This window comes from Ursus americanus, chromosome 25, assembly GCF_024610735.1.
Source record: "Ursus americanus isolate L20-20 chromosome 25, mUrsAme1.1.p, whole genome shotgun sequence".
In the NCBI taxonomy this organism is placed as follows: Eukaryota; Metazoa; Chordata; class Mammalia; order Carnivora; family Ursidae; genus Ursus; species Ursus americanus.
Window position 1 is genome coordinate 28,097,214 of NC_142151.1, and position 17,578 is coordinate 28,114,791.

The window sequence follows — 17,578 nt, forward strand, 5'->3', positions numbered from 1 at the left end:
AAAGAGATGTACATGATACTGCAGTTTATCACTGATTTTTCTACCTTCTCTTTCCTGCTATGCACTGAGAGCTTTCTTTAATATCTTACAAGTCTGTTAACCAGAAACCTTGACCCTCGGAGGACAGGTGTGGAGGCGCTGGTGGGAGCCGGCTCACAACGATGTGGACCACGTGCTGAGCCCCTTGAGTACTAGTTGCACCCCCGCAGGCTGGGCTCCGAACAGTGGCTGGGCCACCTACCAGGGACAAGCCCGCTGAACTGCTCACATTAACCTTTGCTTTTATATCTAAGAGGCATCCATTTATACACACGTGAAGTTAGAAAATACTGTGACTACTGGCTGGCAAAGAATGATCAGCTATTTCATCATTATATTTCTACTGAAGATCTGGGCTGGTTCTGTTTTCTTCATTTTAGTCTTCTCCTGGAAGTGATTACTTCTGGTTCAGAGAGGACTCAAGGCCCCAAAGTTATTACCGATATTTTGGGTGGCAGTTCTCTTTCCTGCTAGTGCCACGGGGGAGGCACTAGGTCATTATCCTGATACATCAGTATTTTTGAAGCCAAAAATATATACTGGCAGTGATCAACTTTGCTACTAATACAATTTCCCAAACACCAACCACTTGCTAAGTGCTAGACATTGTAAGTGGTAAAAGCAGTGGAATAGAAAACCAGAATCCCTGAACTATACAGAGCACACAGTCTAAGGGCCCCCCCATCTTTCCCAGGTACCAATATAGAATTGCGCGCTTCTGTTTTCATTATTTGGGGTCAACGATCATTTATGCGGCCATGTACCTTATGCTCTGGTAACTTCACACAACAGTATTAATTTTCACCACAATCCTGTGCAGCGGGTGTTCACGGCCCTATCATATTCATCTTTCTAATGAGAAAATTCGGATTCAGAAAAGCTGAGTGACTTATTAGGTTGATGTAACCAGTCCTCTGGGTCTAGAGCCAGTGCTCTTCCAACACACCGTATCTGCTTCTTCCAACTACTTAGATACCCACGTCTTACGACCTTGCTGCCCGACGTGAGATTCATGCGCCAGTATCATCAACCTCACCAGGAGCTTGTTAGAAATGCAGAGCCTCCGGCCCCATCCAGACCTCCTGAATCGAACCCTACATTTTAAAAAGCTTCTCTGGTAAGGCGTTCGCACACTGAGATTCCAGCAGAATTGCTCCATCAATTAGCCAAGGCAGCTCAGTGGAGCTCCGGCTGCAAACCCTCACGGCTTCGGTCCTGTACGATGAAGATCTGGAGGGGAAAACTGATATTGACTCCACGAGTTTGAGTTCCAAGTGCTAGAAGCAGCATGCTCCAAAGCAATTTTACTTGGAAAAGGGTCTTCAATCATAGACCTTGGAAAAAAAAGTCATGTTTCCAGCACAGACCTTGCATTCAACTGTTCAATTTAGCCAACATCTATCATTGGTCTATTATAAGTTAGCTATTTCCTAAGGGAGGTGGCTGTCCACGCTATCCTCTTCTTACTGGGGGTGAGCTAACTCCTACTGGGCTCCTCTAGACCCACAGTCCTGCCCTTAAGAGCAAGGCATAACACCTGTGCGCGTCACTGGATTATTTTTGGGATGTGGCCTGAAAGTTGCAGGGTTGTAAGAAATCTGCATCACAGCTCTCTTAAGTGATTTTTTTTTTTTTACTGATTCATTCATTTAGTCAACAAACATTTAAAGAGTGTCTGTGAGACTCTACAGGGGTCCACTCTGTTCACATACTCCTGGGTTTTTAACCTAAAATATACCTTGAAGTACTTTCCATGGGCACATGTAAATGAAAGCTAATTTTTTTAATCCTGGTAATTTGACTAATGCTTTCATGGTTAGCAGAACTCTTCCTCCAAGGATTTCATGTATTTTTTTTTTAAGATTTATTTTTTTATTTTAGAGGGGGATGGGCAGAAGGAGAGGGAGAGTGAGTCTCCTGATGCAGGGGGGTTCGACCTCAAGACCCTGAGACCACCACAGCTCGAGCTGAAACCAAGAGTCAGATGCTTAACTACCCACACCACCCAGGTGCCCCTCATAACTCTTTATTCACGTTAATTTGGAAATGCTCCCCAAATCCACAAGAAGATCTGGACTTAGGAAATTAAGGCTGAAGATTAAGTCCCTCAGGACATAACTGAACTAGAATATTCTTCAAAACCAGCAGGAAAAAAACCCACAACAATTTGGTAGTAAAAATTTAGTGATTTAATGACTCACATCAGTTAGAATGGCAACTTAAACCTTTTATATATGAATTCGGTGAGATTAATTACCACTTAATGCAGCCTAGGAATCTAAACACTTGAGGCTGTCTGTTAACATTCACAGGACACACTGGTAAAGTTAACAACAAAGTTATTCACAGGGAACTTAACTCTTTATGAAAAACTCTATCTCAATCTCTTGAGGGACGGACACATTTTCAGAAAAATAGCTCACCATGTAATTTTGGTTAGTATAGGAGTATTGCAAGATGCAAGCTATTTCCTCTTGTCTCTGCACTCTTGGATGATTCTACTTTTCCCTGGGAGCCTTCGAGAGTCATTAGACAGCAACGGGTGTCAGGCACATGCCACCCTAACACATATTTTATAATGTTTTTTACAAAAGCCCGAGAAACTCATAAGCAGTAATTGTGTTGTTTTTGTTTCTGAAAGGAAGAGAAATAGTGGGAAGAGCCAGTTCCTCTATTGTGTCTCTTTTTCTCAGCCTTTGGTGGGAGCTTATGAAATAGGTGTGATCTTGACATAATAACTTAGAGCAGATAATTCATCTCCATAGGACCTTCTTTGGTCATATAGTACCATGATCGCCACGTGAGAGCTGAACTTCCCTTCACCCTGATTCTGGCTTCAGAAGCATCCCTTTACATATCCACATTACAGCCCATGTTTCTCTACTAATTGTCTCATATTAATTAAAAATTGCAGCAATATTCCTACAACTCTTTCAGTTTTGCTTGCTCACCCCTTCGTTCCCAACCTGTTTATACTTCCCTCTTTCTTCTCCTACTACATGCAGACAACTGACAGATATATTTTTTCTAGAGCACTGCCTTCAACACATTCCTTTATATAAAAATCTTCATTAAGGCCCTGCTGCGCACAGATAGACTGTTTAAAACTTTCCACAATGTGGTTCTGAGCAACATTCCCAACATAACCAGGTGCCCACTGGTCCAGCCAGACTGCGTGGCCTTTGGCATTTATCCTACAGAACCTAAGAGATCACCACCTCTACTGCTTTTCTACCCTCAGTGTACTTGAAAATCACGTCAGGTGCTTTTAAAAAGATCTTGGTGTTCTTAGGCTGGGTCTCTTAATAGGAAACTCCCCATGCGAATATGACAGCCATTCAGATTTGAGAAATATGGGTATAATTCATCCTCCTCGATTTACAGCAGTGGGAATTGAGGCTCTGAGGGCCTCAGTGATTTGCCTTGGTCCAAGCAAGAAGGCCGGCCTCAAGGAGGTCTTGTGCCTCTCGGCCTGGCATCCGAGCCAAGCCACTTCACAGATGGCTTTCCCCTCCTGTCTGCCCAACTCTGCTTCCCTGACTCACCAGCTCAAAGCATGATCCCTCATCAGAGCTTTGAAACATATAACAAAATTAGAAAACAGAGATGTGCTGCCTTCCTTATATCTTGGTTTTGATCCTGTATCCCTGTGAGGAAAAATGATGGTGGGGGAGTCGCCGTCTGGAAGCCCTGTTCTGGCCTCCAAAGGGGCAGCTGCTCTTTTTGTTCCGCAGCTCAACATTCCAAAGAGTATCTGGGCTCCCACTCACTTTCTTCTCCAAGGCCCTGGCGCAGCACAGAGGGGCCCCTGCCCCTGCCTGATGGAGAGCGCGCATCTGTCCACCCGGGAGTGGGCCGTGCAGGCAAGCTGTCGACACTCCCCGCTTTCCCAGGAGCTGGGTGTTGAACGTTTACTCTCTGCTAAGGACACAGTAAGTGATTCTTTTGCATTCTTTATTTTAGTTTTCCTTAAGTATAATGAATTAGGCATAATTACTGCCATTTTCAAGATTTAGAAAACAATACCGGCAACCGACACCCCAACAAAAATAAACTGAGATCTGGAGAGCTAAGTGATGTGCGCCCAGCACACAGTTACTGTGACACCAGAATTCTCATCTAGAACTTCGAATCTGTTCTGTTCCACGTGCCGGCCACGCTCAGCACGTCTGCGCTCACTCTTTTCAACGTTAGGCGCTCTGAGACCATTACTAGGCTTCTACACAGGCAAGACCCATGTCTTATTAATCTTACTTCTTTTATCCCAGTGATCTGTACACAGCAGAAATTCAATAATTTTAGTAAAGTGACCTGTACATTGTAGAAATTCAATAATTGCTAAATGAATTTTAGAAAAAACATGGTTTTACTATACTCTTTATTCCTAATCTTTGTAAATCTTAAATAAGTATTTCAATATCCTAAAGAAGGTAGAGATGGATAATATTATCATCCATTTTATATCTCCATTTTTACAGCTCTTTCAATATTACAGAAGTAATCCTAAGGAAGACAGAAGCATCCCAAGCTTTAGAATCGTAAGAAAATGACAAGTATAGTTTTTATGTATTGAGCACTTCCTACTTACCAGATACCGTTAGAGCAGCTTCTCTGTCTTAATTCTGCATAGTACTTAAGAGCACAAATTCAAAAACCAGGGGGACTGGCTTCGAATTCTACTTCTACCATTTACTAGCTGTATTTCTTTAGGCAAACTACCAGATCTCCCTGTGTCCCAGGTAGGTAGTATATATGTTTTGGCTTTTATTAGCTTGTTTAATGTTTCCAAAATCACCCATGAAAACCTATCTCCCTCTTCTTTTTTTAGTTAATTTTTTAAAACAAGAAGAGTGTAGTGATTTTGAAATTCCCTGAAAAGTAATATATTTTCAGGGCACCTGGGTGACTCAGTCAGTTAAGTATCCGACTCTTGATTTTGGCTCAGGTCATGATCTCAGGGTCGTGGGACAGAGCCCCACGTTGGGCTCTGTGCTCAGCATGGAGTCTGCTTAGGATTCTTTGTCTCCCTCTCTCTTTCTCTGTCTCTCAAATAAATAAACAAAATCTTTTTAAAAAAGCAATATACTTCCACATTTTAAACTATTCACAAAAAATTAGGGCTAGATGTCAAAGTGATTTTTTTCTCTGATACCATAACAATTTTTCTTAAAGATTTTATTTATTTATTTGACAGAAAGAGAGAGAGGGAGAGTGAGCATGAGTAGGGTGCAGGGGCAGAGGGAGAGGAAGAGGGAGAAGTAGACTCCCTACTGAACATGAAGCCCAACTCTGGGGCTCAATCCCAGGACCCTGAGATCATGACCTGGGCTGAAGTCAGATGCTTAACTGACTGAGCCATCCAGGTGCCCCCATAGTAGATTTTTAATACAGTTTAAATCATCATTAAATACACAAATGAATACATGGCACTAAATGTAAAATCGCACCCCTAACAAACAAGTCATTACCCCTGGAAACTTCCTTGTAAGGCAGACACCCAGCCAACAAGGCCAAAATGGCAGACTGACGGTTCAGAATCCACTCAGCTGATGTCAGAACCACATCAAGGAGAGGGTCTGCATTTTTAGGGGTGATTGCTAAAGGTGAATATTTGGGCAAGAAAGAATCAGGAGCAATTTTGAGCCTTTTCTTCAGTAAAACCAGGAAAGCTTCTTAGAAAAGAAAGGTTTAGGCTGTTATCTCCATGTGAAAAGATATTAAAAAAAAGAGGCAGAAAATTTCAAATAGACATTATAAAATTTCTTAATAATGGGAATTACTATGTACTCTGACAGTACAGATCACCCCTGGGCCAGCATTAGACAGTATTAAAACTTCCTAATACATTCATTTTGGATCTATCAGAAGCAATTTGGGGAAATCAGAAGCCCATTTTCAAGGTAAGCCCCATCTATAGAGGGCCACTCTGTTAGCCATTTACACTAAATTGACAGGTCAGTCCCAAAGGGGAAAAATAGGGAAATAACACTTGCATCTGAATCGGCCAGGCCTGTGATTGAGCTAACTCCACAGCTTACTCCCCCGAATAACCCAGAAAAAGTCTGCACTAAGTAGCCCATAACTGGTGAATGAATTGATAAAAATCAAACCTCAGCACATCCCCCATGGACAGACACCTTCAGTCACAGGTCACACAGAAGAACATTCTGAACCCCTCTGGAAACTCATGTCACCCTAGGGACTGTCAGAGCTTCGGTTGGGGGTTTAACTGGCACTGGTGGAACCATGAGGGACCCCTGGGTAGGTGACGGGAGCAGGTAAGGGTAAGTTCCAGCGTGATAATATTTACCGCCCTGCAACACCCTGCATTTGCTTATTCACCAAATAAGGAAACATCAAGTGACTGCACCAGCTGATGACCAACGATCCTCCGTGGCCTAAAATATTTGTCTCCACTTTCCCTCAAGATTAACAGTCCTCGAATTTTAGTGCTTAAGAATCACTGGGTGTTTGGTAAAATGGAGAATCCCAGGCCTGAGATTCAGTAGGTCTGGGGTAGGGCCCAGGAATCAGCATTCTTAATAAGCCCCTCGGGTGACTGTCGGGCGTGGTCGTGAGTGTCTGCTTCAGGAAACTCTGCCCTGCTTCTGTGTGGGATTTGCCCTTTCAACTGACCCTGGGTATAAGGCTAAACGTGAAAGGATGATGAACGCCAAAAATGAAGGAAGACGTCCTGGGCCAATCGCAGCCAAAAAGGGCAATCACAGTGGTCAGTTGATCTGCCCGACGATGGGGAGGCTAGCGTGGGGGACGGGGCGGAGGGCACGCTGAGAAACACTGAGCTGGAACAGGCAGTGTTCTCTCCCTGTGGGTGCCTCTACTCTGCATCGAGCCTGACAGCCCGGGTCGTCCACGTGGGGATCACAGCATAAATAAAAATCTCCTAATATTGTGCAAGCAAAACTCTACTCTCTCAGGTTTCCCCCAGGAACTTCCAAAAGGCTAAAAGTCCTGAGAAGGTCTTCCTGGGACCAATAACATCTTCATCATTGATTTCATGAGAGAAACATTAAGTAGAAATTAGATCTTGCTCATCACGTGCAAATTTTGCCATTAAACCTTTGTAGCTTCCCAGGGAATTTCCCCTTTGGTTATACAGCAGTGGGGCTGTTTTTCTTGTGTGGTAAGTAAAAACGTCTGCATCATCTCGCTTTCTTGGCTCTATCTCAATGACAGATATTTAGGGAAAGCAAATAAGGCTTCACCATATTTTCTTTTCGTAATTAAGGACTTGTTAAGTTTGTCAATTTAGAAAACTTTTGGATTCCTGTCTAAAATCTCATGACACGTTCATTTAAACTAAAAGCAGATGCTTGCTTTGAAAAAGTATTGACATTTTGGGAGAATTTAGGAAATGCCAGGAACAGAAATAAATGGATTTGGCAATCCACTTGGCGGCAGTAAAATTTCCCATTAACCATAGTGTGAACTTGGGAGTGCTGGGGGCTCCCCTGGTTATGATTCCATTGTTGGGAGAGTTTTGTTGTTGTTGGGTCCCAAAATGAGGTCTCTCACACAGGAAAAAGATTCTGATTTTTTGGGGGGTTTGGAGGGGGGACACATAGACTTTGCCAGTTTGAAAAACTGAATTGGGAAAGTCAAATTGTAAATATCTGACAGATGAGCTTTTCAGAACACACACTCCTCTATGGCTCCACTATCTCTCCTGCATAAGAAAAGAAGAAAATTGGATCAGATTTTGTGTAGCCCCTTTTATGGTCACGTTAACTGAGCATATCTCTGGGCAATGTTGTGGGAATACAGCATCGAGTTTACCGGTGCCCATGCTGGTTGTGTGGCTTGACTTTTTATGGAAGTCGGACAGGACAATTGTCTGGAAGGCAGATTCATATTGCCGGGTGATGAAGAATGCATTTTTTTTCAATTCAAAACTATAATTACTATATTTAGCATTAAGAGAGTGGATGACCTAGACCTCACACCCTCCGCCAACACAGGTGAGTCTGCAGGGTCAGAGTGTGGTCACTGTGGCCACAATGGGAGGCAGTTGGGGTGCCCACCCTGTGCGGTGCGAGTGGTCAAGCTTGAGTGGCCTTTAACACCTCTCCCCGCAGCTGAAAACTGAGGAGCAGAATGGTAGGAAGTCCTGACGCCGGCAAGTTAGAGACCAACGGAGATGGAGACACCGCTCACATCAGCCCTCCCACGGGAGCTGGCACAGAGCAGGTCCCGAGGACATGTTTGTCCAGAATCCCTCCCGTTTCACTCCTTTAGAAGGCTCTTGACGTCGTCATCAACTCAGTGAGGTCACTGCCCCGAACCCCGACAGGATGCTTGCCTCCCCACGGCCTCGCCCCTGCACATCTCAAGCCAGCTCTGTGCCCCACGCAGGGAGGGGAGTGGGGAGTGAAGGGAAACAGTCCCAAGCCAGCATCCCTTCAAAGCTCACGCAAATATTTATGCTCAGCCCTTCCTTGCTCTGAAGGGAAGCACAGGAACAGTGCTCCCAGTTTGGCACCTGCAGGAGAAGGCAGCTGAGAAGAGCCTGATTCAGCCAGGATTCATTCACTGCCTAGATGAAGGGTCTCTGTGATGATGCAGTGGAATGGGCACACGCCGCGTTTTAGGCTCAGGCTGATTGCTGTCTAAATCCCAGCTCTGCCCTCAGCAGCTGTGCGACTCGGATGCGATGTTCCACTTGCATGTGCCTCGGTGGCCAAATCTGCTGAATGTGTCCATCAGTCTCCACCCTCAGGTGCCTGTAAGGGTGCGGTAAATGCACACAGGCAGTATGCTCAGCGGACTGGCGCATGGGACAATGCAATAGATGGTACCTCCACTTGCTCCTTGTCTACTTCTCCGCCGGATTCTCATCTGGAATTTCCACCAGAAGCCTCACCGACTAACTTTGCAGCAAAACCAGAATGCTGTCCCAGTGCAAGTATTACATCGGAAGGGAAAAGGGGCTCTCAAGCTCCTTTCTGGTCTTCCACTTCAGTTAAGGGATGAGAAACTCGGGCATCAGAGTGAAAACCACAGATTCTTGCAGTTAGATTTAAGGGATCACCTAGTCCCACCCCTTATTTCAAAAAGGAGAAAACTGAGTCTTAAGGAGGTTGAATATTGCCTGGAGCTGTTCAACTGCAGGGCTAGAAAACGCATTCTCTACTTCCTTCTGATTCTTTATTAATTTTATACCAAGAAGCTGAGCTTCAAATTGGAAGTGGGAAATTATGTCCCTGGGCTAATAATTAATCATAGCTAAAACTTATTTCATCTTTATTGGGGGCTAGGTCCTATGTTAAATACTTATAGGCATTCTCATGCATAGTACTCATGAACACTAGTTACTGGTATTATTTCCCCTTTCATAACAGTAATTGGAAGCATTGCAAAATAAATTTGTTTTCCAAGGTCACACACTACAACATGGTAGAACTGAGATCCAAACTTACTAAGTTCTTCTACAGCTTCTGGTCGTGAGGAGAGATACAGAGACGGTGTGACAGCAAGATGTAGCAGGAAGTGCTGGCTATGGAGGCCCCCGCTGATAGAGCCACTGCTCACAACCCTGCCCCACCCCAGGGCTCCCTGTCTGTAATAGGAGAGGCCGGCGCCTATCCTCTGACTACTCTGAGTGGGCAGGTGTATGTGGCGTGAGGAAGGGCTTTGTAATTCATCATGCAGGGGTCAGCTATGAGCGTGTTCATCGCCCGGTGGAGGACAGGTGGCAGAAAGGTTGAGGGCAGAGAGCCCTGCAATGCCGCCCCGCAGACAGGTGGGACCACGGGAAAGCACCAGGCTGGGTCCTCGCTGGAGGGGAAGGTGGGAGGAAGACTTCAAGGCAAGCTTCCCACCCTGCAGACCACAGGCAAGCGTGGGCCCAAGGCAACGCGGAGAACATGCATATTCCTCTTTCGGCCCTTCGTGTTTCTCCTCCTAGCTACACAGAGCTAAAAATAGATTTGAAAGCCTTCTGACAATATTTAACAGCTTAGATTCCAAATTTAGCGTCTGCGTCAGGGCAACATTGATCGACTGGACTTAAAAAGTTGAGATGCCTGGTCCCCTAAAGTAAGGTAATGCATGCAAGAAGAAATTCCCAATGGTTACCCTCATCGCTCTCTCTTTTCTTAAGTTTATATTTTAATTCTGGTCAGTTAACAACCAGTGTTATGTTAGATTCAGGTGTACAGTATAGTGATTCAACACTTTCTTGTTCGTTTCTCTTATAATTGTAATTCTTATAACTGACTTGTACCTCCTTTAAGCTACATCTCCTGTCAAGAGTTGCTCCAAGTCAGAGCCCAGCACAGGATCTTAAGGAGACCAGACTGCAAATGGAGCCCGGGAAACTTGTGGAGTTTAAGGACGGCTGTGGGGGCGGGGACGTAATTTTCAGGGCAGGGGAGACCATTGAACACTCTACAGTCTTGTATTTGACAAAGCAGTCAGGCCTGTTTAATGATCCTCTGTCAGAAATATTTATGCAAGGAGAGAAAAAACATTCCAATTCCTTCAGGAGAACGTAAACAAAACTGGGGGTCCCTTCAGGCTTGCTCTCCCTCACAGTGCCTCCCCTGCAGGCTGTCTTCTGGCCTCACCAGAGTTTACTGCAGCCATCACAGCAAAAGAAGGCATTCAGAAAAGGGACCGGTCCTTGCAAACCGTACTATGGTTTTAAACAACTCACTCATGCTCAGTTCATTAGCAATCACAGCATGAATGAACAGGGTTTTGGTAGGGGAGAGATACTTAACAAAAATATTTTAACAATTAGCAATCTGTGTAGACACAAGTACTCCCAAATCTTGAGCAAAAAGGTAAACGTTCTCATCCTTTCCCAGATAATCCAGTTTGGTACAAACACTGAACAGAAGATAAAAATGCAAATGAGGAGTGGCTGGGTGGCTCAGTCGGTTAAGTGTCTGACTCTTGATTTCGGCTCAGGTCATGATCTCAGGGTCCTGAGATCGAGCCCTGCGTCCAGCTCTGCACTGGCTGTGAAGCCTGCTGAAGATTCTTTCTCCCTTTCCCTCTGCCCCTACCCCACTCCTCTCTTAAAAAAAAAAAAAAAAAAGCAAGTGAAACCATATTTTAGATGAACTAGAAGAGTTCTTTAAAACCTTTGCAATATTCTCTCTAATGAAGGTTGCAGGTTTGTATTTCACATATACTGTCAAGTGGTCAGGGAGAGACACCCAGCATGGGAGAGTGGTGGAAAAGACAGAGGCAAGTCCTAAATGCTAAGACATTTGGACTCCATGTGTGTATGGAACGGACAATCAGTGAAACTCTCAGCTGCCCCTCAGTTTATAGGGAAGGTGGAAGAAGAATAGATGTTGGAAGTAAAAGAAAAAAAAAACATGTTATGAGACACAATGAAATAAAGAGCTTCAAAAGCAGGAGGAGGTCAATAGTGTCGTATTCTTCACTTCAGAGACATCGGGGGAATGAGCGCCGAAGGAACAGGTGAGGAGGAAGGAGAAGCACCAAGTCCTAACCATTCTTGCCGATTTGATGGGAGACATTTCAGAAGGAGTTAGGAGAATAACTTGAGGGAACAGCTGAAATGAGAAAGATCGTCTCGGGGAATCTGGGGTATACAGAAATTTGTGGAATGGGAAAAATCTGAAGACCTAAGAGGGAGCTCACAACACTAGACGGGGGAAGGGGACAGAAATAGAATCAAGAACACGTATGGATTTCACGCTGATGCCTACTCGTGGCTAAAATATAAAGGACTGACACTACCAGATGTTAGCGTGTGAAGCACATGGATCTCTTACTGTTGTTGATGGGAGGGAAAGTGGTACAATCACTTCGAAGAATGGTTTGGCAGCTTCTTAAAACATTAAGAATTTACCCACAATTCTCTTAGATATTTATCTAAGAAAAATCAACATACAAAGACTGGGACATGAATAGTCACAACATTAATATTGGTAATAAACCTGTGAAGAAACCAAGTATTCACCCACAGGAAAATGGATAAACAAATTACAGTATATTTACACGATGGAATACTACTCAGCAATAAGAGAAATGTGATGTGTAACCACGGGAGTGAGACGCAACAGCATGCTGGGCAAAAATATCCAGATGCCACAAAAGTACAGAGTAACTGATCACCTTTAAATGAAGATCTAAGACAGGAGAAAATATTATGGTGGAAAGAATCAGAACAATGATTGCCTCAAGGGAAGGGGAAATTACTGGAAAGAGGCATGAGGGGTCTTTCTGGCGTGATGGAACTATCCTATGTCATTTTGGGGGTAATTACAAGAGTATATAGAAATGTCAAAACCCAGATTTGTGCATTTTTTTCTATATCAATGATGTCTCAACTTAAAAAAAACAACAAACAATGCATAAACATGATGTAAGCACTGGCCGTGTTAAGGAGGCCAGACAATTCTTCCTTCCACGGAAGAGCAAAAGAAGGGAGGGTCCGTGAACATGCAGGACACTTTGAGGTAGGAAGAAGGGAAGCTGCAAAAAACTGACCTTGATTATTTGAATATTCTTAGTAAAAGTAAGGGGTGTGTGCATGGGCACTAAGAAGGGGAAGAAGGAAAAGAAAAAATATTTGAGAGGAACCATAGGACCATAAGGGATGGATCTCTAACGCCTTTAACCCCCGATCCTGTTTTGTTTCACCAGGCTCTCTCCAGAATTTTGACAGGGTCCCCCTCAACTCCGATTTGTGTTTTTCATCCCCAACACTTGACAGATTGGATGAGGGTCTCGAGCATACATTCCTAACAGAGGTGAAAATTGCTTCTTGGAGTGGAGGTGTGCAGTGAAAATAAGATTAGATTACGTGCAAAAAAATAAGACTAGATATGACAACAGTTTGTGGTCTCCCAAAGCTCAACATTATTTAACAAATCTTATTCTTGAGTATTTATTGGGGAAGGAGGTGTTTAGGAAAAAATGCTTAAAAAGGCTCCTAAGGGAAGGGTGGGGGCTGATAATGAAAAGGAGTTGGGAAATACTGGTCTAGGGAAAGCAAAATGCAGGCAATGGGGTACCTTGAGCTGGGGGCTTGGTCAGCAATTAAATGATGGTCAAGGTGTGCAAGAGTCTAAGCTGATGTCACATGCATTAGTGAAAGGTATAATTAGAAATGGGATTATAAATTATGAATATAAAAATCAGAGAGCATAGAGGTGGTAACAGTGGTGAAAAGCAGGGTGGGCAGGAATGAGGGAGTAGGAGGGGAATCATACTGGTCATGGTCATGCCAACACTAAGGTCTTAGAAAAAGACAACTTAGCATGGAGAGGAGCTAGGAGGTGGCAGGTCATCATCATGACCCCATCAAAGGGTCAGTAGGAATGACAGAGGGGAAAGGGAAGGGTGGGCAGAGGTTAGAGGTTAAGGTCAAAGAGGAACATCAGAATTCGGGTGTTAGAGACAAAAAAGGTCTGTATAAGAAGCCTGCGGCCTGGCCATGTTGGTGGGTGCCCAAAGCAGAGCAGAACTGGACGGTCCTGGGGTGAAGCTGGCAGAGGAACGGGGTGACTGATTCAAGTTGGGGAGGGGCTGCAATGGGATTGAGAGTACAGATAAATAAGGTTGGAGGTACCCTGAATACTATAGGTCACCATGGGACCGGGGGCAAGGAGTGAGATTTCCCTCCAAGGGGAGAGTACAGAACTTGCCCACCCGAAGTTGACATCCTCATATGTGAAAGGAGCTCAAAAAGCTTTTCTTTATCCAGTGGGTTGGCATTTCAGATTCCCTGAGGCTTGAAAAGCAGAGAAGAGGAGAACTACTATCTTGACTATATCAACTCCTTTTTATAAAATAAAAGCTCGTATATGTAGCTACTGCCAGAGCTATAAAGAAATGTAATCCCAAACATTTGACTTTATTTCAAAGATAACGGTAACTCTTCTTCCCATGTCTTTTTCTTTCTTAGGATTTAATTTTCTAAAGGATCAGACTAAAGAATGTATTTTGTTTTTGAAATTCAACTTCTATATAGTTCAATTGTTGGACATCCCACTTCACTGTCTTCTGTACTTTGATTATAATATTTATTGTAATACCCATATAATGCCCATACCCTATCATGCGAATGGAAGGGAGTTTTGGCAATGAGGGAGGCATGCTGTAATTCTTTAAGAGGTTCTTTTCATATTCTGTTTCAGTAGCAAACAGTAGCAACTATTTTATCCAAGCAGTCATAAAAATATTTTCCCATGCCCTGAATTTACATATTCGATTATATTCTCTTGAGCCAGCAGGGACTTCTGCTCTTTTCATCCGTAAAACGTTTATGCTAATCTTGCCTATTTTCTTTTACATTTTAAGTTCCAAGCAAAGCCAACAATAATTAATATAAATTAAGAATGCTGGCATGGAAAGCTGTTCCTTATCAATCTGTCACGCGGTAAATATGCCTCACAGAATCATAATAGATTGTCCAAGTCCAGTGAAACAGTCAAGAAAGAGGCCAAATATATTTGGATAACATTCACTGAAATCTATTGCTGTGAACAGGTCTAAAGCTGGATGTCGTATAGTTCCAAGAATTCAAATGAAATTTGTCTTCAGTGCTAGAAGATTCTTGGAATGTTCTGACAGAATCACATTTTACTTAGAGCTTCTGGCCTGGACAAAGTCTTGCATTTCTCTCAAAGTCAAGGTCATTAATAAAGGTCTGTGCCGTCCAATACAGCAGCCACTAAGCACATGTGGCTATTGAACACGTGAAATAGGACTATTCTGAGATAGGCTGTAAGTATAAAGCATACACTGGTTTTCAAGGATTACTTATAAAAAAATGCACACTAGCTCAGTAATATTTTTACATGTTCAATTTTAAAATTAATTTTTAATATTGATCACATTAAAATGATAATATTCTGGATAGACTGGGGTTAAATAAAATACACTATTAAAATTAATTCTACCTTTTTTATGTCCTGAAATATGGCTACCTGAAAATTTTAAGTCACAGACCTGGCTCTCATTGCATTTCTGTGGGGCAGTGCTGCTCTGGGCTGTAGCCCAGTTTTGAGGGGAGCCACAAGGAGGCAGTGTGGTCAGACAGGTTTCGTTCAATTGCCACGCCTTCTCTTTCTTCCTTAAGGGGGGCATTGGCACATTGCTTCTCCAAGCCTTCCTTTTGTCATTTATGAAACAGGAATAATGACAGTGCCCTGCTCTCAAGGATGATCAAATCTAACGCTTGCAGACGCTCAGGTTCTCAGAATGAGCATTAACTTCTAGATTAAAAAAAAAAAAAAAAGGGAGGGGCACAATTTAAAAAACTTAGCTGCCTAATGAGAAACAGATAGGGTAAAAATCTTAAATAGTAAAATGGATTGGATCAAACACAATTTAAAATATCCTTATCTTTTTTTTGTCTTGACCCATTGCTACTTAATAGCAGACATATATTAAGGAAAAGTGGAAATGAAACTCAGAGTTAACTAAATGTGGATTAGCTTTATTTTCTGGTCACCTCTCTCTGCTACTGAAGGACATAATGTAAATAAACATTACCATTTCCTTAAAAAAAAACAAACAAAAAACCCGTGATAGGCCTTTCTCCCAAAAGGCAATCACATGTCATTAAACAGCTAAATATTAAGTAATTTTGGGGTTGGAGAGCTATTGGGGCAGCATGGAAAGTGACTGGAACAGGAGCCCAAGGGCAGGGATTCAGTCCTGGGTCTGCCAGAGCCTAGCCAATGGCACATGAGATCTCTGAGCCTTGGTTCTGTAAAATGGGGATGTGGATGATAATACCTTTCACGACAAATTAAAGAGTAGATTAAATAACACATATGAAAATACTTATCTGTAAACTGTAAAGTATTACGTAAATGTTGGCTATTATCACAATTTTCTTCCACTGGGTTGTACGGATAATCTACTCTCTGCTCTCTGATGTAAATCAAAAGAAAACCAAAAAACAAAACCACAGTGGCTCTGTACAAGGCCCTCCACTTCTCAGGACCCTCGTTCCCTCTACTTCCTCGTCTACTTTCAAGAGTGACTAGGAGGGCCTCATTAAAAAAACAAGACGCACTCAGAGAACTACAGTCTTACATAAATGTAAGGCGTTGTTGTTGGCTTGGATCATTGCCAAGAGTTGATTTTGACAAAATCTCTGACGAAGAGAGAAAAAACCCTACGTTCAGTATCCAGGACTCCCTCCTACTGTGAAAAATAGCCATTACCACGGTCCAAAAAATAATTCCTTGTCCTTTTCACTCACATATCCTCATTCATGATAACAGCCAATGGCAATAACATGTGACTGAAAAAGGAAGGTTAGAGCGCGCGTCTCGTGTTCAGGTCTCGGCGAGAAGGCACGGGAGGGCTGCCGACTGTCATTTTTAACTAGGGCCGCATTCAGCACAGTATGATCTTCATAACTGCAGGACATCATTCCTAACAACAACGGCCACTAGAGCTGGCTCTTTGGGGGGACAAATACTCATCGATGTGGTCTTTAAAAGCAGTACTGTGTGATCCAGGCACCCCAAAAGACACTGACAGCACTTTATCCAGCCATAAAATTATTTGCGCTCTCAGGTAGGACTTAAACAGATGCAACAACGACTTGATAAACATGAGTCCTTGGGACTTCACATAAAGAAGTAAGAGCTCATAAAAATAGGCGAGTAAGATAAAAGCACCCTACTGACCTGCAACTATTACCTGCAATAACTACTCGTTTCCCCACGTCTCTTGATTGGTTATTATTCTCTATAGGCGCTGGCCAGTCCTAAAACGGCTTTTCTGTCACAGCAGGTCCCACTCCATTCTTAGTTGTTTCTCGTCATTCTCAGTGCGTATCAAATTGTAACAAAAAATTACCTAATTTGAAAAAAAAGTGTATTTGGTTTTTGCTGATTTATACTTTTATTTCTTTCATTTGAATTGTACTTTCCCCACATTTACTTATTTTTGTATAGTGTTCCTTGATTGTGCTCCCGTACCTGGACAAAGCCATTCCTAAGACTCAGGATGGCATCTGTCATGTCATACGATATATTAGATTGTTCTGTGCTTAACCCACTCCGGTGCTTCTGTCCAAATGGGATTAGGTAAAAACACATGTTAACACACACATTACAAAAAAAGGACCAATATCTATCTGCATATGTCAAATTCAAGGAGGAAACAGGAAGGTGAAGAAGTTGCATCGCATGGAGTTACTGAGGCAATGAAGACAACCCTGTTAGGGAGAGGACAAGAGAACAGAGCACCCATGAGCTTTAAAGGTACCCGACGAGGGCTCTAGAAGTTTAGAGATTCAGAAACCAACTCAGTAAGTGTGAAGATTTTTTTTAAAAGATTTATTTATTTACTTTAGAGAGAGAAAGAGAGAGAATGAGGGGTAAGGGGCAGAGGGAGAGAGAGAGGAGGAATCTCAAGCACATTCCATGTTGAGCACAGAGCCTGACTCAGGGCCTGATCTCATGACCCTGACTGAGATCATGACCTGAGCGGAAACCATGAGTCAGCCAGCCAACCGACCGAGCCACCCAGGTGCCCCCAGTAAGTATATAGAATGTCAGCAACCCAACGA

At 43.1% G+C, this 17,578-nt stretch overlaps 1 protein-coding gene across 3 annotated transcripts in view; it reads right to left on the reverse strand.

Annotated features, from left to right (window-relative positions):
- Positions 1–17,578, reverse strand: part of TMTC1 (transmembrane O-mannosyltransferase targeting cadherins 1) — a 253,746-nt gene that overhangs the window by 34,746 nt on the left and 201,422 nt on the right. The window lies entirely within an intron of this gene.